The sequence below is a fragment of the Dipteris shenzhenensis genome, chromosome 6, assembly GCF_047967505.1.
Source record: "Dipteris shenzhenensis isolate YYH24624 ecotype China chromosome 6, Dip_SZ_1.0, whole genome shotgun sequence".
NCBI lineage: Eukaryota > Viridiplantae > Streptophyta > Polypodiopsida > Gleicheniales > Dipteridaceae > Dipteris > Dipteris shenzhenensis.
The window spans coordinates 5,540,244-5,564,172 of record NC_141601.1 but is presented as its reverse complement, the minus strand read 5'-3'; the positions used below and the strand labels follow the sequence as shown (position 1 = coordinate 5,564,172).

General features: G+C 42.5%; 1 pseudogene; it reads right to left on the bottom strand.

Moving 5' to 3' along the window:
* Positions 1 to 20,955: 20,955 nt before the first annotated feature.
* Positions 20,956 to 23,713, bottom strand: LOC147900686 (uncharacterized; annotated as a pseudogene).
* Between the last annotated feature and the right edge of the window lie 216 nt (positions 23,714 to 23,929).

Genomic DNA, 23,929 nt, shown 5'->3' with positions numbered 1-23,929 from the left:
TTACTTCTATTATTACAAGATGAATGGATTTGTAGGATGTGTGGATTCATTATGGAAAACCAACGTGGTGCTTGTTGGGATTTACTAAAAACAAGCATGGGTTTTACCATTTGGGATTTACAAAAATAATTTAATAAAACTAGCACGGTGGTTGTTTAGGATAAACTAAAAAGAAGCAGTCTCAATACAAATTCCAATTTGTAGGACAAGTGGACATATTGTTTCCCTGCAATGAGACTACATACATTTGCTCAGTACTATCTCAGTCATCCTCGTCCACTACTCCAAGACATCCCAAGATGTGCTCATGCGTGTTTAAATCCAATTTGAAGACACTCTTGCCCTTCTTTCGTTGTGGCACAAGTTGCATCTGGAATTTAATAGCTCTTATTAGATGAGAGTACACACATGTTTGTGGACCCTTATGTAGCAGTTCGTAATTATGGCCTCTCTTGGATTTTTTTTGTACCAAAAAGCTCCGACTACTACATCCCACTTCTCATAGGTCATTCCCCAATTATCCTTGAATTTTTCCTCAACCTTGTACTTAGGTTTTGTGCACTGGTTGCATCTGGAACCTAATAGCTCTTACTAGATGAGAGTACACACATGTTTGCGGACTCTTATGTAGCAGTTCATAATTGCGGCCTCTCTTGGATGTTTTTTTGGTACCAAAAAGCTCCGACTACTTCTCATAGGTTGTTCCTCAATTATCCTTAAATGTTTCCTCAACCTTGTACTCAGATTTTGTGCACTGCAACAGAAAGTATGGGTCATCTTCCTCGTTCTCCCCAGAATCTACAACAACTACAAAGTTATCCCCCTCTTCCAAACAGTCAGTGAGGTCATCGAAACTCTCTACAAAGTGTGGCGAGTCGTTTGTCTCTCCATTGTTTATCACTCCATTTGAATGTAAAGGGAAAACTCGAACTCGCTCCCATGACTTCGCAGTTGCAATGTTCTCACAATCGTCATGAATCCCTATGATGCACACACTGTAGGAACAAGAAAGTTTTCTCATTTTAATCAATTGGTTGTTTGAAAAGCCCCATATGTTGTGCAGACCACGAACTCCTTTAATTTTCTCACAATCATGTTGACTTCTCCTTTGCACTTCATCCACTTTCACTTCATGGAACACTCTGCATACTACAATATTCTTAAGGCTTTGTTTACTGTATGTTGAATGCATGCCTCTGGAGAGGTTGGCTGTAAGCCATGTTATAGCATCATGGGCATCCTTGAGTTTTTCTTGAGGGCATGCTAATTGGTGTTTAAACAAAGCTTGCTTAATAACAACACCGCATCCATCATGTTCACCCTTGCCATGGCTAGACCCAAAGAAATTCCACATCATGTCTAGACCGGTCACGGATTTGAAGCTTGAGACAAAGTAGAATCTACATGTTGATTTAAATCGAGAGGTAGCACCATCTGACCACTCCAATGTTGTTTTATATTTTCTACATGGGGATTTTGCTTTTTTAGCCATTCCCAATGCAATAGAAAAGCATGCTACACAAATAGAGTGTCATATTCCCTATCATCTGAAATGTGGAAATGGTGAGTGTGTTGCATTGATTTGGACTCCTGTGAGTCAGCAAAAGTAGATTGGCATCAGGGTGGAAAAATCAAGCAAATGACTGTATGTGATATGCACAAGAATTGTTATCTTCTTGTTGTACCAGTGAGCACTTTGTATCTCATCTCATTCTTAAAAAGAATATTTTTTTGTAAATTCTATGACAAATACAATAGTGTTACCGGAAAAATTGGCAAGGCACGTCTTGAACTGCTTATCCTACCAACTGGTCATGAAATTGTAAAGCACATATTGTGGCATCGATGGATTGAATGACATGATCTACAACCTCCCTTGGCTAAGTGCTCTTATATGATAGTAGCCATCTCTTTTTATCGGATCCTTCAACATTGACATTTTCAAATCTCCTCCATTTTAAAGCAACATGGTTGTCTTCCCTCATTTCATTTGGACAGACATTGAATGTCTTCTTCTTCAACTTCAAACTGCAATGCTTGCATGTGTCAGGAATGCATTCAATCGTGTGCCACTCACAGTCTCCCTTTTAACAAACCACTAGCTCCCACAGAGACCTCAAAACACAAAACCTACCCTCCCTTGCAACACATGATGAGGATCCAGGTGGCCTACAGATTGCGCATTCATTGGGGAGGCATGGGCACCGATCCCCATGGAGCAATGCTCCAACACGACCAGATCTCAAGTCATTCGTAGCTTGTCAGGCCAGGTCAAAGTCTATGTGTGTTTTTCAACAACAAACATTCTTGTCCTTGAGTTTCCTGATGTACCAGGGCTTACAATGATCAAAGCTCCTCTGCCCAATTAAAATGCCTAGATTCTAGTTCACAAACTTGAGATACACCTCCATCTGCTAACCCAACATGCGGGAACAACAAAACAATGAGATCCCTTTTTGCTACTACTAAAAGAATACAAAATACAGTCTAATTAAAGAGTCTAATTAAAGTATATAATGAAGCAAAATAATTTTCAACAACCGTGCCAGTTTAGGACAATCACAATTTCAATCACCAAGCTAGTTTAGGACAGTCAACCACCGGCCTGGTTTAGGACATGTTTAGGATAGTCACAATTTCAACCATTGGGATGATTTAGGACATTGTCACAGTTTCAATCATCGAGAAGGTTTAGCCTGATGGTCTCAACTTCACATATTAGATTATAACAAGTATATTGCTTTTCATTTTTGAATTTCACCATTAGAAAATAATAATATACTGCTTTTTGTTTGGGAATTCCACAATTTAACAGTGGTATATGACCCGAATAGCAGAAAAATAAATTTTACGAATTTAAGTACTAAGAAACACAATAATTTCAACCATCAGGCTAGTCAATAAACTAATTTATGTTCAACCATGCTAGTTCAAGACAATCACATCACTGGTGATTGAGTTGAAGCAGTCATGGTTGCATGATGTTCCAACCATCGGGCTGGTTTAGTAAAATAACAAAATATTATGAAATGCTCAACTATGCCATCGGGTTGGACAACAACTAATGTCTATTCAACCATGCTTGTTCAACACAATCACATAACTGGCGATTGAGCTGAACCAACCTACGGTTGCATGATGTTCCAACCACCAAGCTGGTTTAGGACAATCACATTTAGTCCAAGCCTAGTTTAAGAAATGAAACAAGTAAACTATCCCAAAGCTCAATCACAAACAACCACCAAGCTGGTTTAGGCACCACTAATGTTGTATCTAGCATGTGTATGATGTGCTCCTCAAACACCTTGCATCCCATCCACTTCTTACAAATGTTCTCTTTATTTGGAGAAACTCTTGTATTTTTGTGCCAAAACGTCATCACTGTAACAATGACTTCTGCACTTAGACTGTCTCTCCTTTTCTTGTGTTCTATTGAAGCCCTAGACTTCTCGGATCGGGATGATCGTGCATTGTTTTTGCTCTATGTTCAACCGCTCGAGTCACATTGGTCCTTCTAATTGACAATATCTTTGAGATTGTGTGCCCAAGCCGTTTCTCCTTTGTTTCAAGGGACATCAATATAGCTAATGTCACCCTCTTTGCAGCTAGTTCATCTAAGCTGTGCACGCCTTTCAATTTCTGTAGGCCATTTCTCAAGTTAGAGAGCACTGCCTCTTGGGCAGATCTCCCGAGGTGTTGGTAGGGTTGTTACTCTACGAACTTTAGGGTGCAGGCTAAAGCTAGTGAAGACTTGAGACCGGTAATCACCTGAATGTCCTGATGTTGCTGCCTCGAATGCTCCCACCAATCGTGACACCACAGCTCGTGTTCTTCACTCAGATGGCAATGATCGAATGCATGCATCTGCAACCGCTTCTTTCTTCTTGTTGTTTCTCCCTTTGCAGATGTTGCAAAAGTGTCTTCCGTTGCCAATTCAATATCGTACCAGCACTTTCCTCGACCCGTACTCCATTCCTTGTGCCTTGACCTGGCTTTTTGACTTTCTTGTCTCGCAACCTCCGGATGATCCGAAGTAAGACATCAGTACCACAACACATCATTTGGGCCGAGTTTTTGAGAAGATCTACTATAGTTACACACATTCAGGACCTGGTTGGAGCCGAGGGAGCTTCCAGTGAAGCTCAGTTTTTACAGAGACCACTATCTACACATCTCTAAGGAGGGCTTCATTGTCCCACTAGAGTATACTTGGATCCACCTGCCACACTCACTGAGAATCTCTATCGGGCAGTTTCAAGTTTCATCACACCGACTCCGTATTGAGAGTGAGTGAGCTGAGGGGACACCCAGGGAGAGACTGATAGCAAAATTGAGAGAGGGAGAGAGAGAATAGTACACACGATATAGCTACGTGTACACTAAGTGTATTAACAATGAACATGAAGATATACATGTGAACCCCTTAGGGTTAGGGTTAAGGTTTTCCCCTATGCCCATGTGAATCCCTTAGGGTTAGAGTTTGCCCCTATGCCCTATGTGGATAGTGCAATCTACACTATCTTTAACACCCCCTCTTAAATTGCATTGGGTAAGTAGAGGGGCTGCATGTTTCCATTGATGCCATGGCCACGATCAGTCAGAATAGACCCAGAGAGGCTAGCTGGTGAGGCAAGCAAAGAATAGAAGACAAATTACTTGAAAGAAGACAATGGCAAACCAAAGTCTACGTAAGGTCACGTCGAGGTGTGTGCGGATTACAGGGCGGGGGCAAGTGGCAGGTACTTAACATTTGATGTACAGGAGGTGTGAAGATTCAAAATTCATGCGAGTAGCAAAATTTCAGCACCGCCAATTTTCCCTGTCTCCGACGATACACGTCAATAGACTTGGATATCCCAAACAAGTGCAATGTGGCCTAAAATGCTTCAAAACACAACTTGGCCAAAGGGCATGCTATCGGGTCTGATGCTATGCATTATTAAATGCAATGATCTTTAGCATGCTTATGAGCCATATAGCAAGCAAGTGCATGGAAAAAGAAACAATTCAATATTGTAAATAGTGTTGGATTTGTTAAAATATCTTTGCACATGCACAAATTGCACTTTTTCAACTTCTTCCATTTTTAAGACCCCCAATAGTTTCGATTCCAAATTTTCAATCTGTTTTGATTTTCAACAAATCAAAAGAAGGTTATGGAGTGTTCCCTCAAATGGGTATGCATTACTTTAGCACAACATTGGAGACCCATTAACCCATGCATAATGATCTCATTTAGGTGTCCTTGGGTCGAAAAGAAGCTCACATAGGATACTTTAGAATGATTACTTGGTTACATGTATGTATAGAACAAAATTTTGATGTTTTTGAATAAATTGCTATATCCTATAGTCTTCAGGATGCATGCTTCACATGCAACATGGCACTTGTAATGCTTTAATGGTCTCATTCCAAATCCTTATTCTATATTTTTTTTCTCTCATGTTCAATTTTGGAATGTGTACTACAACTTGAAGACAAAGTTTGCAGAATTCCATTGACCAATGCATAAGTTATGGGTCATGCAAGATACCCATATACAAAAAAGTCCTTGAACCTCAGCAAAAATGGCTACATCCAAGCAAACAATGACCCTTAACTTATGTGTTTTTCTGAGAATCTTAACTCTCCTCTGAAGTAGACCTGTGCTTGTGTGCCAATTTGACAGATATTGTAAATATCATTTTCATCCCATTCAACTTGTGGTATTTCCTTCTTAAGACAAATGATTGTATCATCAAAATGGATTTCTCCTCATCATCATGGAGGCACCCATCTTTCAAACCCCCAATGTGTAGGATTGTCTTATTTTATGCTATTGACTTGTGCTCTTTTACTTCGGTATAGAGATTCGCTCTATTGACCTTTGTTGTTGGCATCAACCACCATTTGGGCTCACTTGATTGGTGAGAATATCCTTAACCATGGAGATGAGTGTCAATGCCTATGGAGATGTATTACATTTGTGTATGACCTCTGTAATAATTTCCTGCTTTCCATTACTCTCCATATCCTAACCTTTCCTCTTGAGGGGTGCAAGCTGAAGTTTGAGCTCTCCAATTTCTTATTGCAAATAGTAGATTTGCTCCTATGGGTCAAAGATGATCTTTTGTCTATGTGTCTTTGCATAAGGGATGGGTGTCATTAGGTCTGCAATGGCTAAGTACGAGGGCCTACATATGGGTGTTGAAAAGGCAAATGACTTCACCTTGGAAAACTCCATAGTGGCCTGCATAGGTTCGAGTGCCCTTTGCTTATAAGACCTAACCTCCAGGTTGGGTCAAGGATTCATCCCAAACTTAAAGTGACCTAACCCTAACTGTGTGAATTAAACTGATGTGGATTGAAGAAATTGAAACTAATGGAAAGAGAACTAGATGAAATGGTGATGACTTGCATTGAACTTTGTAGGTGTGGCTTGATACCCACAATGCTGAGGGCGAGATGATCCAAGACGATGAGACATTGGGGGAGAATTGGGGTCTCCAAAGGGCCCCCAATTAGTGTTTCCTAATTTCAAGGGATTAGTGAGGTATTTGAGGTGTACCAATGGGAGTGCTCCTTTTTGTGGGCCAATGCCATGTTGAGATGGAGGGTGGGCAGACCTGCAAACATCCCTATTGGCTTCTCCTTTTACACCGGGGACCACTCAAACCATCCCGCCCCCCCTCAACCCATGCTTGACCCTTCTCCCATATGCACCTCCCCCAAAAAAACCTATAAGTCATTCAAGAGGCGGTGGGCCCTTTCAGGCAAATTTTTCCCCCCTCAGCTTGTTACAGAGGCCAATGAATAAAATATATTTTTATGTTCTATTACTATTCCCATGTTATTACACATGTTACGTGATGCTTTCCATCAGTTTATGCAAGTTCAGTGTGAATTTGAGTGGTCAAATGATGTTTTTTCACAGTGGCGCAGAAGGCAAATGTGTTCGACATCATGCAGGGAGCTCAAAAATGCCAAAACCCGCTATGGCATGTATGAGGGCTGTTTGACTAAGGCTGAAAAATGCCAAAACCCTCTATGGTGCGTATGAGGCCTGTTTGACTTGGTCAAATAGGCCTCATACGTGCCCCATGTCAAACAGGCCTCATACGCACCATAGCGGGTTTTGGCATTTTTGAGCTCCTCGCATGATGCCGAACACATTTGCCTTCTACCGTGTGGTGAGATTCTTACTGGATTGCTCAGAACTGACCATTATAGCACAAATATTTATCTGATAGCATGGTTTTGAAAAGAATAGTGAATGAAAATGTTAATGCCATCAACAATTAAAGTTACAAAATATAATGTCAGTATAAAATAAATTTTGTAAAAGAACACAAAATGGGACACTTTATAAAAAGTATATATGTATTCATATAAAATAAATTTTCTATACAATAAGGCTTAAGAGCCTTTCTCTCTTCTCTAAAACACTGAGAACATCGGGCTTTGAATTCCCAAATACACTCCTAGCTCTGAACCTAGTCGATAGAGAGTCAACGCTATTGTCGTTGCTGGCCAGGGACATGGCTCTACTGTCGTCAATGCCATACCTTGAAAATTGGTTCCAAAGGCATTGAGGGCAGCCATGAGGTTCGCCAAAATGACCTTGTCAGCATTGCAATTGATGTCAGCATAACCAATCACTCATGACAAGGCCTTGCACTTCAGGAGGTCATCAGTGCCATGTGGAGAAAACTTTTTGTGTATAACCACAAAGTGCCCTTTTGCTTGGCCAAGGTAATGTGCCAGTGAATGATCTCGGCCGAAGCTACTATGAAGAAGGCATTGCCAAGATGAGAATAGGTTGACCTCAAATGCCTCCTGTAACAGTCCAACATTACATTAGAATTCCATTAAAGCAAAAAGTATACCAAGAGAGAAGAAATTCAAGGCTCATAGTTTCTTACCACTATCGAGTTGTCATGCTCAATCCCTTCCTCTTTGTCAATGAGGATGGATCCAGAGGCCTCCTGCTATTTGGAGTGAGATGTGGAGGCTTCTTCTAGAACATCAGGTAGGTCGGAGTAGATTGATGTCTTTGCATCTTTGATTTGGGAGTGTTAAAGTAAGAACCTCTTTTATTGAATCATATGCTCCCAAAAAGCCAGGTTGTTGCATAATCGTGTCCACCTCATATCCACACAGGACACCAAGAGCTTCATCCTCCTAGAGACCAAACATAACCTCTATGTCATGGAGAAAGAGGTATTGTTCTCCATCGACAAGAAGGGGAGCAAGAAACCATATCACTGTTGTGGGGTCAACAGAGGTGGTGCCCAAGGTGGATGGAATTTGAGAAGTAGAATGGGGTTTAGGAGATCGCTAGAGTACTTCCAGGGCTAATGCAGCTTCCCACTCCTCAGCTTCTTCATCTATGGGCTCTTCATTGTAGATGTTGGACTCATCTATAGAAATAAGAGGATCGAAAAGGGCAGGAGTAGGGTCAGGGCTTGAGGTCAAGGCCTCCTCTTCCATTTGTCCCTCCTAGAGAAGGAAAATAAAGGTTATTTCCCAAGATAGGAACCTATTTCCTGTGCTTCTGATGACTCTGCATGCTAGGTCATCAGTGTCCACCTCCCTAAACCCTAGGGGTGTGAACTGGGTTTGAAAGCGATCTAAACGCTTCACGAACCTGGGTTCTTGATTGAACAAGTACTTCAAATAATCAATTGGGACCCATCTTTTTGTAGACTCATCAAGTTGATATGCAAAACTTGCGATGTGGTCTTGCATGTACTTGATGAGGTCTTCAAAATCGTCTCGAGCTTCCAAGTAGGTGCCTAGGACATCTATGCTCTTATCAAAGACTGGAAATAACTCCTCCTCTCTATCAATTAATGGAGTACGGGAGATGAAATCATGGAAGGCAGACCTAGTAGAATCCATGGTAGTTTGGTAGCTAGGAGAATATGGTATGATAGTGAAACTTTGAAACTAAAGTAACTTTATAACCTATATATACCCAAATGTTCTAAATATAAAAAATAAAAAGAATTATAAAATTTTTGGGAAAAACTTGACATTGACATGAAACAAAACCATTCAAAACATCAAAATTAATTGCACCAAAATTAATTGGAAAATGTCAAAATCCACAATTGTTCCACCCCACATTGTTCACAATCTTCCATATTGCAAGAGGGATAAAAGTAGCACCATGAATGAGCTTCTCTGCATGCTTTCCTACCTTTTCGCCATTTAAGGTAAAGTGAAAGGACTCAGACATGCCATCCTCCATGACCAATAGGTGTTCCCGCACGTCCCTGAGAGTCCACTGTGATGTGACAGTCACATTCTTGACATCTCCTAAATGAGAATCAATACATAAACTTACCCCTGTATTATCATCACCGTTAGAGTCAAGGGGGAGCCAATTGCCACCTATGTTCTTCCAGTGCCTATATTGGAAAGCAAAATATAACATTTGGCCGGAGATGTGGTACTTGACAACCACATTGTCCTTACATACCCATATTGAAACAGATTACCCTTTTGTTCACCTGACCTGCTTCCCCAATTCACCCCAAGCAATTCCTCAAGGGCATTCTCATGTAAGCACTTGCATGACCACATGGTTTTTGTTTTGTGCGTCTGGATATTCTAAAAACAAGAAGCAAAAATGTGCAAAGGCATAAACCAAGACAACCTTACCCATTTAGAGCCAAATGTAAACTTCATGGCCATGCCCACATCCTTTGCAATCTTTTCCTTGTATGATTGCACTGTTCTTGTGTCCACCATGCTGCAATCCATATCTTCAAGTTGTGGTGTTGCAATGCATTGAAGATGGCCATAGCCTGATGCCGTACTTGGAGTAATGTACTTTTGGCATTATACCAATAGATATTTCTCTGTTTCAAAGCAAAGGACTTCTCTCCAGCATGCATTTGCCTTCCTAAATCCTCATGAATGGCAGTAAACTTACCTAAGAAGCACTCAACTAGTTCCCACTCCTCAAAGTCTGAAGGAAATACATCTGCTATGCACAAGTGCTATTTCAAAATACAATTTCAAAATGACTCATTACACTGGTGCTATTTCAAAACACAATTTCAAACTGACTCATTACACTTCAAAATCTTACACAAAATGCAGACTTACAATGCAATGGTATTGGCAATTGATTACTTGATGGGGGAAGGCACATGTCCTTCCCCATGTAGATGTGTTGCACCTTTGCAAGCCATCCTTTCTTCCCAAGCTTGAACTTCATGATGTGGCCCTTCCATTCATGCAAAAGATCACCTCTTTTGCTCTTGGGAAGCTTATGTGGACCCTTGGTAGATCCTCTCATGACTATCCAATCTTTCAAGCTATAGGTGCAAGGCACCCATTCACCCAGTGCATTTTTGCTCCTGTGGGACACAGAGTACATGTATGGTCTCCTCACCATGCTTGTATAGAGGTCACAACAACAATAGTAAACTAAAAAGTACAGCTTGGAGGGAGAGAGCAGCTCCAATAGAGGGAGAGAGAGGGAGAAGGTATAGAGGGTGCAACTAAAGGTTGAGAGAAGCTCCAAGAGGTGCTGTAGCTAGGAATGGAGGGAGAAAGAGCAGAGGGGGATGAGCAGCTGCTCCAAGAGGTGTTGTAGCTAGGAATGGAGGGAGAAAGAGCAGAGGGGGATGAGCAGCCACTACAGGAGGTACTGTAGCTAGGAATGGAGGGAGAAAGAGCAGAGGGGGATGAGCAGCTACTGCTGTAGGAGGTGTTGTAGCTAGGAATGGAGAGAGAATGAGCAGCTACCACAGGAGGTGCTGGAGAGGGAGAAACAACAGTGGACCAAAGCATGAGGGAGCAAAATGATTCAGGTTACACCAAATGAACCTAAACAACATCTAGGGCCTAAGGGAGGGATCGAAGCGGATGCACTTTTGGCAAGTGCAAGATCCTTATCCATCACTGTTACTCTTTTGGCATGGATAGCACATAAGTTCGCATCTTCAAAAGACCTACTGTCATCTGCTTCATTGCCTCCTGAATTGCTCCCATAGCGCCTGAAGTGAAACACACATCATCCTTGTAATGCTGTGCTATTTCACACACAACACACTAGAAGGGTGCACGGGGAATGAGATTGTCCACAGTGGTTTGGAACTTGCGGATCTCCTGAAGTGCCTTCACGCCTGATTTTTTGTGCCTCTTCATCTTTGGGGGACCCTGCACTGGCCTCTGGACATGGCCCCATGGCCACTTGTCTGCGTTGAACTTCTTTCACCTCTCCTCCCTTGCAACTGCCTCTTGAGACTCCTCTTCCTGTGTCTGGTGGGTCCTTCGAGGTGGCTTGTAGCGCCTAGGGGTCTTCTTTGTCCTTGGTTTCTTTTCCTTTTCATGAGGCTATGAGATAGCAGGTTGAGGCTCTTGCTCAGGTCATACTAGAGGCTCCTCATATGTGATAATATCGAGGCACAGAGGGTTGATGGTGCTCTTCTGTGCGTACTGCTTGGTTGGAGGATTGGGGCCAAGGTTCATAATATCTGCGAGCTCGCCAAATACTTCCTCTTGTTGTGGCCCCTGTAATCTCTCCATCTCCTCTCTTTGCCTTTCTTGCTCCCCTTACTAGTCTAGATGCTCCATGCCAGGACCCCACGGAGGAGGGAGGGGCAGTTGATCATGATTGACTGGACTATTTTGTCCCTCTTGGGAGACCTCTCTACTTCCACGGTTAGTTCCCGGGGGATTCACTCTTCATTAAAGGGGGACGTCACCTGCGTGCATGAACTTCAAGAAAACCCCCTATTTAAGATCCACGTAGGATGATAAAACACCCCTATTTAAGCTTATAAGATACCACCGAAATTCCATTATGTCCCCCCCTTTCCTTAAATCTACATTCTCTCTCAAGCATTTAGATTACACAACAAATTTAGGTTACTTTTCCTATGACTATTTAAAACCATACACAAAATCAAACTTGTTTGGACTAGTTACCCAAGGTAACCTATATTATGTCCCCCCTTCTTAAATATGACATGGTCCCCTTAGCTTAAATTCAATATTGGGGAAAAAAAAAGGCCCCCCACCCCTAATGTATAAGCTTATGCCTCATTTCAAAAAAAACCCCTATTGTACACTCACGTGATATCATAAGTTTTCCCTTGTGAATCCCCCGGGGGTTAGTTGTATGGAGAGGACCCCTGATCGTGCTTGGATCCTTCATCGTGTTGGGATTTCTGATGGTACTAAGATCCCTGGGATCCCCCATGAGAGTTGGATGGTGGGGACTCATGTTGGTTGGACTCCAAATGATGAGAACCGCCTTCAGATCCCTACTGATCATTGCCCTCTTGGCCACTGCGGCTTGTAGTGTGTTTGGAGGCCATGGAGTTGTGAGGAGGAGAACGGGTAGCGTCTAAATGTCGTCCAGTGGGTCTAGCAGTTTGTTTAACTCGTGCCATAGAAATGAGGGATTTTAGGGTTTTGAAGTGCTTTATATAGCCTTTTTTTAAGCACTTTACGATTTTTCTTTTAAATTAGGGTTTTTTGAGTGCACCCCCTCCCCCCCAATCTTTTGGCGCCAGTTCGGTAATACTTAATCTTCACCACCCTCCCTCCCAACCCACTCACCCCTCTACCTTGCCATGTCGCACATGCAATTCTGCAATTTCCAAACAAATTTGTGAATTTTGATATCTATAATTGACTCAAAATAGTATTAACTTTATTTATCAAACATTTTACATTTGGGGCTCTCTTAGGACCCAACGCCTCCCCTGTCTGACTTTATGTTGCAACTAAAGCACAACCCCTTGGCTCTCTATTGAGGACTTCCAAGCAGCACATCTCCTTGTCTTCTTGACACGTTGAACCGCTTTTGCAAGACTTGAGACCTCTACCTTATCGTGCTTGAGAGTCCTGGCCTCTAGACATCTATAAAACCAATCGAACATTTTGTGTAGTGCATTGCTTCACGCGATACCACCCCCATGCCTTGTATTCTTGAAATATGCTACCCTTGCTCTGTAATGCGATTTCTCCATTCCTTGAGTATTCCAAATGGACAGAGGGCCCCATTGCTCCACAAACCATGGTGCATGTGCGTAAACAATATGCTCTAAAGAAAAACATTGTATTAGAAACATAAACTGACTCAAGTTTAAAGCACAAAATTTCAACCTAAGGAGGATTACCATGTAATGTGTAATATGTGACTCCCCCCATGCTTCTACCATCAATGATATGAATTCTCCCAGTGTTGTCCTGAATTTCTCATAATAAAGCTCATCTATTTGACCTTGTCTAAGCAACTTTATAAATGCATCAAGCTTTGTCCATAGTTTTGCTCTCAAAGTAGCAATTTGCGGATGTGAAGCTTGATTTGTATTGCACTCACACAAAGCTTTCCAATACTCCCAACCTAGGGTGCTTTGAGCCAATGTATGTTTTTCTTTATCAGCATTGTGGTTGGATAAGAACCCCCTTGCCTTTCCTCCACCCATGGACACTTTAGTAAGAAGATTTTGTGTCTTTCCTAATTGTTTCTTGTCTTGCTTAAGCTTCACATTGCCTCCGTGAAGTCCCATTAGTGAGAGTAGTTCTTCACCTTTTGCAATGCATTGCACAGATACTTGGTGTGGCCTCAAATTCCAAGCATAAACTAGATAGAGATAGAGTAACTTATCAAGTATATGCAGTTCAGCGTGCAAAGTATACACATGTACCCGCTCCAATGGAATTGGTAGAATGGATCCTTTTTGTGACGATCAGGGGCTGCAATTTGGTTGCAAGAAAGGATGCCATTTTCCCACTGTATGCTTCCCTTTTGCATCTTCTGAGAGTGGGTGCAATACAAGCATGTCCATTTTGCATCTGCACCTGTATCACAACCATACAAGCACTTAAGGGTCTTCAAATCACCAGCTAGATGCCATTCAACTTGAAATGTTCCATGCCCATCCATTCACCTCTTGTCTTCGAATAATCGACGAGATGCCGGTTCTCTCCAAAACCCACTTCAATGTCTCGTGGCACTCCTTTGGGGTCTCAAAGGCTGCAAGCCACCATATTTCCTTCTTAGATTAACTGAGAAACCCTGCTCAACTTCCTGATCCCCTTGAGCAAAATCCAAGGCGTCATTCATAATACAAATGCTCACCCTCTCTAGCTTGTGCTCTTTTACCAACTGAGCTTCATCCATTTTTATAACAAATACTAGCTTGCCATCTGTAAAATGAAAGAGAAATACAGTAAGGATAAAGAAATGAGAAGAAATAAAGTTGAATGCGGAGGGAATTTCTCTTACCTTCTTCTCTCATCCCATAGAATTTGACCATGGCTCTCTATAAATTCTCTACATGCACTTAAACATTATTGAAAACATTCATCTCAAACGTTTGGATGCCAGTTTTCTTTTTACTCTTCCAAGTCATTGTGCCACTTACACAATGGTATCCTCCAAGCTTTTCTCTAGCACATTGGTTTGTTTCTTGACATGCAAGCCTTATAGACCACGGTGTTGAGTGGCAATGGCATTGTAGATATCTTATACTTTTTCTCCGTATCAGACTTGAAAATTTTAAAAACAGAGTTGTAAGCTTCACGACTTATACCAACAGCATCACAAGCTCCAAGCACCTCCTTTGCTTGCATGAGGCACTTGAAATCCTTCATTACCTCTCTAGCAACTTGTTCACGTAGCACTTTTTGTCTACGTCCTTCAACACTTCCATGACATTACTTGGCTTTTTGTCTACGTCCTTCAACACTTCCATGACATTACTTGGCTTTTTGTCTACGTCCTTCAACACTTCCATGACATTACTTGGCGTCATTAAACTTCTTAGAACATATGAAGGATCACTATCATCCATTTCCATTGTTCCCATCATGTGCATCCTCCATGAAATTCCTAAAGTAGAGTACAAATGAGTCTTAGTGGAAACAATGCAACACTACAAATATTTTGGAGTAAGAAATTTCATTGAAAATTTGGGGAACTAACCTTGCAGCCCATATTCTCCTCTTTCAGGCACCACTATTGGTTGACAATGCATCCATAGATTACAATTGTCTTTTCCTCTCCTTTAGTCCCAAAGGTGTTCCCTTCAACTTTTGTACTCGTTCTATCGACTTCTCTCATTCCTTCTCCACAGCATGTTGAACTTGGCCATAGATAGACCTTTCCAAATCTTGTTTGCTTTCAGCGAGCTTCTGGATTGATTCTTCCAATTCATGTCGCTCCAAGTCCAGTGCATGTGCTTTGTCTCAATGAGTTCTTTGTTTTGCAATTGGATATCTTGCATTCTATTATGCATTGCCACACTACTAATATTTCCCAAATGTGCAAGTTCTTCTGCTTGGGCTCTCTGCACCTTGCTTGCTTGCATAGCCAATGTCTGAGAATGGTTCAATCGATTGCAATAACTGAGCAATCCAACATGTCCCTTGCCAACAAACTGAACAACATCATGCACTGTATGAAAAGGAGGACTCTTTTGGGTAGTAGGGTCTAAAGGATACAAGTTTCCATCCACCCAAAGGTCAAGATGCTTCTTCCCTTGAATTGAAGACTGTGGAGCACACTTTGAGGAGTTCCACTATATCCCAAAGAGCATGTGCTTGCATATTCTGCCTCCAGTTGTAGGTTCACATGGTACTTGTTGGATATGTCCTCGAATGGTGCCATGAGTACTCAAAGAGAGGTATCAGTGATGCAAGCTAAAATGTAGGGGAGAGCTGGCAAAGATGCATCAGTGAGAGGGAGAGAGTAGCAAGTAAGAGGGAGGAGGAGAAGAAGATGAGGGCAAGAGGAAGAGGAGGAGAGTAGGGCGACATGTGTGGAAGGGAGGGAAGGAGTTGCTGCAGTAGGGAGGAGGAGGGGAGAGATGCTAAAGGCAGGAGGAGGGGAGAGATTCTGCAGGAGGGAGGAGCAGAGGAGAGGGAGCCTGGGCGGCTGGAGAAGGAGGGGAGAGGAAGGAGGGAGGAGGAGCCAGAAGGAGGAGGAGGGGAGAGGGAGGAGGGAGGAGCAAGACGGAGGAGGGGAGAGGAGGAGGGAGGGGGAGGGAGGGAGAGGGAGAGGGAGAGGGAGGAGAGGGAGGGAGGGAGAGAGAGAGAGAGGGAGGGAGGGAGATTTGAAATTTTAAATTCAAATTTTAAAAAGTGGCCCCCTCCCCTCATTGATAGGGGGAGAGCTGGGCTCAAATGTGGGCTTAACCCACCTAGGTTGGGCTGGTTAGGCCTCTTTGGGACTCACCAAGCCCCTTGCATTAGCCCACTAAGCATTCCCTAATCCATTCCTTATGAGGCCCTTTTGAGACCCCAATTCTCCCCTAATGTGGGGGCGGCCTAAACTGTGGCGGTCTCTAGTAACGATGAGCTACGGAGGAGTTGGTTGACAAGCTGTGCGTGGAGCTAGCCAAAGAGGTAGGAGATGAGATGTGGAGAGAGCTACGAAAGACCTAAAGATCTATGGGACAGTTGAGTGAGCTAGCTGTGGCTGAGAGCTCTGTGTGTGTGTGTGTGTGTGTGTGTGTGTGTGAGAGAGAGAGAGAGAGAGCTCACATCTTTTGTAACTAAAAGCCATATTTAAACCTTGAAAAGGAAGGGGGAAATGCATTGAATTTCAAAAAATGAGTGTTGGAAGGTTAAAATACATCCACTAGTTAGCAGTGTCCACTCCACATTTTTAGTGCATGTTAACACCCTATCTTTTTAAAAAAAAGAAGAATGGTTACATTTTGTATAGTCACGCAGGGTGCCTTCTCTTTCCCATGTGTGCACTGCGGACCATTATTCAACATGGTGTCAAAGCTGATGATCTAGCTCTAGAGAAGAGTGCGTATATCTTGTATAGCCACCCAAGGTGCCCGAGCCCTGCTCTCTCCCATGTGTGTGCGCTACCAACTATTGTTCAACATGGTGTTAGAGATGATGATATAGCTTTGGAGTGGATGTGAAGGTGAGCTTCAATAGCCTATAATTTTATGTGATGTGTGCACTCAATTTTGGAGCGGATAGTTACATCTATCGCCACATTGCTTTGTGTATTTACATGCTAAGATGAATTGGGACACAAATTTTCTTTATAAAAACAATATGAATTTCATTCATGTGGCCTACCCGAGATGGTGCGCAAAAAAGGGGCGAATTGAAAGCGCACACACACACACACAAAGAGAGAGAGAGAGAGAGAGAGAGAGAGAGAGAGAGAGATGGGAGGATTTCGAGGGATACAAATAGCAAGTACAACAAGATGGTGCACGGAAAAGGGGGCGGAGAAAGAGAGAGAAGAAGAAGAAGAAAAGAAGAAGAAGGAGAGAGAGAGAGAGAGAGGGGGGGGGGGTTTGGAGGAATCCAAGGGATGCAATCTCGATGCAAATGGCATGTGCAACTTAGCCCAATCATAAAAATCCAAATGAGAATTTCCAAAGATCAACATTTTTCGCTTCTCAAAGTCAAACCTCCAATTACACCTTCCCATGGGCAGGCCAAAAAAAGGGTGTACTTGCAATCCTTGCACTCTCTCCTTTTGTGGTTCTTCAATGCTTTCCTCTCTTCTTCTCCTTCCTAAACTATTTTTGAAATCCCACTAACAAATTGGAAAGTTTAACTTCTTCCAATCCTTGCTCTCTCTACTTTTGTAAGAGTCTCCAATTCTTTCCTCTCTTCTTCTTCCTGAATTGTTTGTAAAATCTTATTAACATAGTGGTCAGTTTAACTTCTGCCAAGCCAACATAGGGGTTGTGATTAGTTTAACTATATACTCAACATAGGAGTTGTGATTAGTTCCACATATGCACTCACTATAAAGTGATGGTGGCATTGAAGGCCCCATGCTCAAAGGGACTTGAAGCCTAGAATGGACCAACCACATGCGTAGTTAACCATCCAAGAAACCAAACTTGTTTCTTTGTATTATGAAGGGACATGTTTCTCCATGTCCTTAACTTAGTTAATACAGAGTATTTTCATGTAGCCTCATCCATAAGCACCACTGTGTGAATGTTGTGGTGCATTGAAGCAAACATACCTTGCTTCATTTGTGTATTCGAGCAATACCTCCCTTGTATTCACCCTATCTCATCACCTCCCAAACTAATTAACTGAAATTACTATTAAATCAGTCAACTCTTTTGAGAAGCCTTCAAGGTCCCTTCTGTTCAAAAACCTTTCCACATTTCTCCTTGCCAATCTCTCACCCTCTCACTCGTGCAAAATGTAATGTACCCTTTCTTCCCAAATGGGAAAAACTATTCGCAACCCAACCCCACGACACCCACGTCCCCTATCATTATACTAACACCCTTCTCAGTTTCTTAAACCCTTCATCCCCCCCTTAGCACCTTAGTGTGTGGATACAAAGTAATGGTAAGCCCATCTTATCAAGTAGCGGATATGTTGCTAAACCCATCTATTCAAGTAGGAGATCAAATCACACTATTCACACCTCCATGATGTTATAGTACTTTTGTGTAGCCTAGCATGCAACTTCCTTATAGCTTAACAACATAAAAGGAGCATACTTTTGTGGAATCTTTGTGAATATTGACATAGATCAATTCCTACATTTCATACAAGCATTTGCTTAAAACTTGCTTAAGTTACACAATGGGCTTCCAAATGTGTGGAGAATAGGTAATACAAGCTTTTAATGCTTAAACTTGCTTAAGTTACATATTCACTTCGCAATGGAGTCACAATGTGTGAAACGATGACTTCTTGTTCAAATTGCAAAAAATGTGTAATTGTATTAATAGGACTCTTAACTCTATTATCCCTTGTAGACAAACTTGGAGGGCAAGTAAATTTATAAAGCGTGGAATTTAGACCCTTAAAATAACCTCTCGGGAGTTCACCTCAAAAAATTTTAGTGTACGTCCATGTGCATTCAAAAGGAGGGATATTTTAATTCCACTTTTGGAAAAAATTTAACCTGATTACGATAACAGTTTTTTTATTCAAGTTTAGAATAAAATATGTTAATAACACCTTCATAAGCAAAGAGGGGTGGTTTTATTAGGTGAAATTTTTTAGTGGAGAGGTTTTTAAATACCCTTGAATGCACTTAATACATAGGGTTTCTTAGTAGTGCACCCCCGAGAATAACCTACACTTCATTTCCCCAATTAGCCCTTTTATAAAACTTATACTCTTTAAAAAATTCCCTCCTAAGACACATTTCTTAAAGAGGAGTAGTTAAAGATTGGAAAAGCATGCATACTTCCAAGTTTTACGTTTTAAAAGTATGTTGCATGAGCAAATGTTTTGGAGAAATGGAAAAATTATCATCCTAGCCTCTCTCAACATTCTTCCTAAGAGTCTTCAACTAAAACATACTCTTTCAACGTTAATAGATAAAAATCATCCACTTGTACAACTTTAATAAAACCTACATGTAGAGATGAATCAGAGTTGAAAGTAACAATGTTTTGCAGGAGTAATCTACTGTTGCATGCCAATATAATATAGGGTGCAAGCTATAGGAAACAATGTTTGGCATGATTAATATACTACTACACGTCAATATAATATAGCATTGCAAGATATAGGAAACACTTGCAAGGACATATGTGAAGCATGACAACCATATGACTTATGATTCCTTGAAAATTACATGTTTAGTGTGCTAAGGCTTATGAAGATGCAAATGCCAAGAGGTGCGAAATTCATACTAAGCTCTTAAGGAAAAATAGGTGGATCACCACCAAACCACATAGATTCTTTATACACTAAAGAGGTGAGTGAATCTAAATATATTGGGCTACTTCTTCCATAGTGAGTAAACATATAACAAGACATGCCTATTCTAAAATGACATTGTTTCATAAAACGACATTGAATGAAACAACATCAAGGGGAAAGCAAGTGAAGTGTTTGTTACATTGAGATTAAGATTATACAACTAGCCACAAAAATTGATGGCCCATTGTTTGTAATAGCAAAAGTTACGATTGTGAGTGAATCTAAATATATTGGGCTACTTCTTCCATAGTGAGTAAACAGATAACAAGACATGCCTATTCTAAGTGAAATGACATTGAATGAAACAACATCAAGGGGAAAGCAAGTGAAGTGTTTGTTACATTGAGATTAAGATTATACAACTAGCACAAGACTATTTATTGATGGCCCATTGTTTGTAATAATAAAAGGTACGATTGTAAGTGAATCTAAATATATTGGGCTACTTCTTCCATAATGAGTAAACATATAACAAGACATGCCTATTCTAAGTGAAATGACATGGAATGAAACAACCTCAAGTGGAAAGCAAGTGAAGTGTTTGTTACATTGAGATTAAGATTATACAACTAGCCACAAAACGATTTATTGATGGCCCATTGTTTGTAATAACAAAAGTTACAATTGTATCTATAAAATTGGCAATCCTCTCCTTAAGAGCCCACTAATGTCGAGATTTGCTTGAGCTCTCTTTCATACAAAAAAAGAAAAAGAGAGAAGCAAGTACCACAGTGTGATATTGATTGTGATTGATCAAAGTCTCCAAGAGGTGGAGCATGTAGCGGAATGGGGCAACAAATGGTTAAGCTGAAAAGATCACAAATGCAAGGTGAGAGGGAGCAAATTTGTTAGCGAAAATGAGCAAAAGATTTGCAAGTTCTGTGTGTGTGTGAGTGAGTGAGAGGTTTCGTGTGTGTGAGTGAGTGAGAGGTTTCTCACAAAAAAAAAGTGTCTTGAGGTTTCAACAAAAAAATAAGGTGAATGAGAATAAATCATTCGTAAGGCCTGCCGGAGATCCAAATAGCGAAAGAGGGCGGAGATTATGAATTGAAAGGGATGAGAGAGAGAGAGAGAGAGAGAGAGAGAGAGAGAGAGAGAGAGAGGCCATGAAACTGTGGAGGAGAAAAATAGCAAGTAAAAATTGTGATTTTAAAATAAAAGGCCATTTTTGCTTCTGAATTTCCTTCGCCTTCACTTAGGTCTCCTTGTGGTGGCAGGCCAAAAAGTGAAACATGATGGAGAAAGGGCTGTGGAAAAGAGGGGGAAAATGCAAATGCAAATTCAAATCTAAACGCAAACAGAAAAAGAGAGTCTAAAAAAATAAATAGGTATTTTCGTCGTGGTGGCAAGCCAAAAACCCGTGTGTGTGTGTGTGTGTGTGTGAGAGAGAGAGAGAGAGAGAGGTAGATTAACGGATTAGGAGAGTGGAAAGCTTGAGGGGGGTTACAGAGGCCGCCATCTCGACCTTCTCCTCCAATTGCGCAGCAAGAATGTCTTCTGAAATAGAAGGTTGGCGTCCACTGCCACTGCCACTGCCACTGCTAGCCCTATGGTGTTGTTGAGGTGCCCAGCTACTATGGCTGTCGTTGCCCACTACCTGCAACAATGTTCAGGAAAAACCAACGTTTAATGTCCCCTTAATGACAATTTGGAAATTCACCTTCAAATCTAAGACCTGCAAACTTAGCGATATTTTTGTTTAAAAACTCCAGATGTTCAATGGAAACCTTTGTTAAGGTGTTTTCTGTGAGCACTGACTTGCAAGGGTGGCTTCAACTGTGTCGGATACAGCTCCGCCAGCAGCTTCGCGTCCGGATTCAACGCCTGGAACAGCTTCAGCCCGAAGTTGCCCTGCACATTATAGTGCAACAACAATCACCTCACAAATTTGTTGCTCAAACATGCTGCTGCGATTCATCAGCTCACCATCGCTCCAATTTCTCGACGTGTGCCATTGCAACATTACGACCTCAATTCAGTCTACCGACGGGAAGAATCTCCGCACAACGTAATGAACTTCAACCTTACCTTGGGCGTTATAAGCTTGCACGCCAGCCCATCGATCGCCAGCACCGCTAAGATAGTCTGCATTTTCGCATGTGTTCTGTGAGCGTTCAAGCTCACGCTTTAGAGACACAAGATGAGATCGAGGAGTGATGGCCAGTTTCCTTTCCTTCTCACCTGCATGTAAGCCTCAATCAGATCATCCACACCAATGCCAATCCTGTTGAAATCTCTGCTGTCCATCAGAAGCAACCGCTCCGTTTCCGTCCCCCACGATCCATCAGGGTTCTGCTCACATCGAAATCATCGAAGAAACGATGTGCAACCATCGTTAACAGATGTCACTGCGTCTCGTAAGGACACATATACAGTATATAACAACAAGCTCTAATCCCGACGGATTTTTGGCGCGCACCTTCACTGACAAGTTTGTGTTCCCAGCATATCCCAAGATTGAGCTCCCTTATCCAGTGTTGCTGCCAGCGGAAGCTTCGCTCTGCGAGCGTAAATCGCCACGGGGAAGAACCCTGCCGGCGACGATCCTATCATCACCCGCAGGTCTGCGGCGTAGATGTTGCTCTTCACGTTGGGGATCGTTCCCACATGGTACAAGCGACCGTGGTGGCTCACCGAGCTCCAGCCATTGTTCCCGATCAGCGCCTGCACTCAAGCAGAAGATCACAAAAACAGATTTTCGTTCGGCGACCAAGAGTCAATCGATAAGAGAAGTCGATGATCTCACCTGCACGATGAAACGATCGTATCGATGCTCAATTTCCATGAATTCTTGTAGCTCTCCTTCGTGCGTGATCGTCCACACGCCCTGTCCAGCATTCGCGTAGGGGATCTTCACCACGGCGAGCCCGCCCATCCGCCTTACCCACAGGGGCACCTCCGGCTTGGTCACGTCCCAGATGGTCTCGGGAGTGTTGACCATCAATCCGGTGCTCTCAATCTCGGCGTTATAGATGTCATAAGCCAACATCTTGTTGCGGCCACCGGCAAGACATGCCAAAACGGGGTTGAAGATGAGTGTGCGGGTGAGAGGTGGCATCCGAGACCACGGCCGCTGCGTGACATACCGCAGGGCAGCTCTCACAGGCTGCCAGATTTCTTGCCTGAATGCCATTCGCCATCACCTGCTCATCGCCTGTTGGCGATTCGAGCGCACCGTAAGGAATCTTCACCTCCAGAATACGGTCCTCCCGGAATCGGAACTTGGGGTTGAAATCATCCGCATAGCAAGGCGTAAGCAAGACTGGCTCCCCAGTGAGATCCGCTAGAGTCGCGGCGTAGCCCGATGCCTCCATCTTGTTCTTGTCGTAGAGCACCGCCAACTTGCCTTCCGGCAGCGGATTCCCGTTAAAATTGTTCGCTCGCAGCATCGGCATAAACGATTTCTCCAACAATGTGCGATATCCGGCATGCTCGACGTCTTCGTTGGCCAGAGGCATCGATTTCTGGCCACAGGGACACGAATTCGTTTCCACTACCACGAGCTTCTTCTGACTGCGATCGGACGTGGTAGCGAAAAGGTCCGCCCCTCCCCATTGAAAATACCTGTATACAGAAACCAATATCCGTGAAACTGCATTACAACGAAGTTGAAACTTCGCTGCGGATTGCTTCCGACACACGTTCAACTGCACAAAGCTAAAACATAAAATGGAGACGAACGAACTGAGTTTCAAAATAGTGATAAGCAAAATCAAACGAAATCAAAATCGAGAACGTCTAGAATTATCGAGTGACCAGCCGGGGCTCAAAGAACATACCAAGCGCATTGGTGCAGGACCTTGGCCACCGCCTGAGGATTTGCCTCCGGATGCAAATGGCAGTAGCGCTTGGCAATTCGCTCGTTCCCAAGACTCAGGAAGGAGCGGACGACAGGATGAATTTGAGCGTTTAGAACGCGGGGATAGAAATGGTTGATAGGCTCAAAACTGCCAGGCTCGATGACTTCTACTTGGCGGTCATTGGCACTGCCGGGAGAGGCCGACGGAATGTACTCAAAACTAGGATTAACAGAAGCCATTGTCCCTGCTAGATGAATCATGCAGCAAGCAACCTAGAATTCCGTACACAACCAGGCGATTCAAACTGTAATATTATGTATCGCAAGTGCCGCAGTCAGAGTACAGAGAAGCTAATGCGAAAGAGAGCGAACAAAGCAGATGAAACGGAATATATTCCTATTTATATATTTCTCCAATCCTTCACACGTGGCCTGTTGTCAATTCTCTTTTCTGGA